This window comes from Salvia miltiorrhiza, chromosome 2 (assembly GCF_028751815.1).
Source record: "Salvia miltiorrhiza cultivar Shanhuang (shh) chromosome 2, IMPLAD_Smil_shh, whole genome shotgun sequence".
Lineage (NCBI taxonomy): Eukaryota > Viridiplantae > Streptophyta > Magnoliopsida > Lamiales > Lamiaceae > Salvia > Salvia miltiorrhiza.
In genome coordinates, this window is record NC_080388.1 from 49,259,270 (window position 1) to 49,261,328 (window position 2,059).

The window sequence follows — 2,059 nt, forward strand, 5'->3', positions numbered from 1 at the left end:
AATTTTTGTTAAGAGGGGTAGTATGTAATAGCCCGCTCTTTTATTCTATGATTAAGATAAGTAAATGCGATATTTATTTATCGCATTCTTCAGTAAATGAAATCCAGTAATTATTTATGTTTAAAATTCAGCTATGATTCTAAATTGTATGTATACTATGCCTATTATTATTTTAGTTGTGCTTATTAACTCGAGTGAGAAAAACCGCAATATAAATTATTGAGCCAGTCAATAATTTATATTTTCAGATTTATAATTGACTTAGCAAAGTCAAGTTAAAGTTGTTATTTTATATGCGATAGAGATTTTATTTCTATTAGTTACTTGAAAGTCGTGATTTAGTTCCGACTAATGAGAACGAGTTAAATTAGTTATTTAATTCGTAGAGATGTTACATCGAAGCATAGTTATTCAGCAAAACCTAGAACCAATTTTATAGATATGCGATGATACAAAGAAATTAGATTTTCAGATACAACTTTACACAATGACTGTAGGGAATTATTTACATCACCACTATTCCCTACTTACAATCAAAACCTATCACTATCACAAAACACTACAGCTACATACCTACAAGCATGCGGGAGATAACGCGTGAGTGTAAAAAGAAGAAAAATGAGAGAAGACCAATCGGCTCCTCCCTTCAATTCAGCCAACCACCATCTCCAATCCTTTGACTTTACAGCCAACAACTCACGCATTAAAGCACCAGCCTAACACTTCATTCCTTCTCTCATACACCAACCACCAGAAAGGGAGATGAAGAGAAGTTAATTCCTGCTGCCAACTGCCAAGTATCGAGAGTTCCTTCCCCATTGAATTCAATAATAACAGCAGCCAATCAAGCACAAAATACACAAGGCTTTGTGACCAGGGGGATTAGCGCTGCTTTCCCAAGACAGGTTTTTATGTGTATGATCTTCAGGCTTTGCCTATCCAGGTGGGCATTACTTTTACTATACGTATATAGAGATCCCCTGCGTGTCGTAGGCCTCTTATACGAATGAATGCATGAGATGATTTAACTGTTAATTTCAGTTTTATATATCTATCAAATGAGTTTAATGTTACATTTGAGCAAGTTATTTCGTTACAAAATATTTGAGTTAAAGTTATTTCAAGTATTGTCTTGCCATAAAATGTTTAAATTTTAGTATGATATCTATCTGCTTTGGCTTTGCCAATGATGCAATCGAATTCGGGTCCTGAGCAGTTGATAGCTATCCTGCCAGGGCTAGTGTACACCAGTGACCGTGAGTCATCTAGCGGGTTGGCCGGTCAAGTGACCGTGAGAGGTGGCCACCTCTCCGGCACACAGTTTCAGATATGATAGATTACAAAAGAACTTAGTCTGATCAGACGAACTTTAAGAATCACAAATGAACTTAGTAAGCTTGGGCCTTTTTAGCGAAAAACCCCCTTGCTGTACTATTTATGATGGCATGACAGTTTACAGTCTTTAAGCATGTATTTTATACCTAGGCATACGTGCCCACTGAGTGCTTTTGTACTCAGCCCTGCATATGTTTTCTAAATGTGCAGGTTGAGCTGATGTGATGATGGTGCTGCAATGAGCGGAGTTTCCAGGGTTGTTAATAAATAGTTAACCTGTCTAGAATATGTCTTCATACATATGTCTGGCTACTTTCCGCTGCAAGATGTTGTTGATGTTATAGTATGTTATGTCATACTTTGAGTCTTAAGAGAATGGTTTCATATGATGTATAACTTGATTAATGATATTAATTAAGTTTTATGCTGTCTTTCATAGACTATTTTCAATTGAGTATTCATGAATAAAAATGACGAGTTTTATTAAGATGAGTAAGTTTTACGGCTATAAATGACGCCCCTTTTCTTCCCCTTCTTCTTTAACCCCATCCCTAGTCATAGATCACTCGGCTTAACTATCCTTAGTTAGGGCGGGCTGTGACACTACTGATTACAAGTTTGCCATTGGAAAGTAGAACTTTGTAACCCTTATGTTGGGTGCTATATCCAATGAATGTGCCTGGTGAAGATCTGAATTGTAGCTTATGTGAGTTAGTGGGCCTCA

General features: G+C 36.6%; 1 long non-coding RNA gene across 1 annotated transcript; it reads left to right on the forward strand.

Annotated features, from left to right (window-relative positions):
* The first annotated feature begins 427 nt into the window (after positions 1–427).
* LOC131011926 (uncharacterized) lies at positions 428–1,816 on the forward strand. The gene is made up of 2 exons (XR_009097140.1): positions 428–943; positions 1,546–1,816. It is a non-coding gene; the product is annotated as an uncharacterized LOC131011926 (long non-coding RNA).
* Positions 1,817–2,059: the final 243 nt, after the last annotated feature.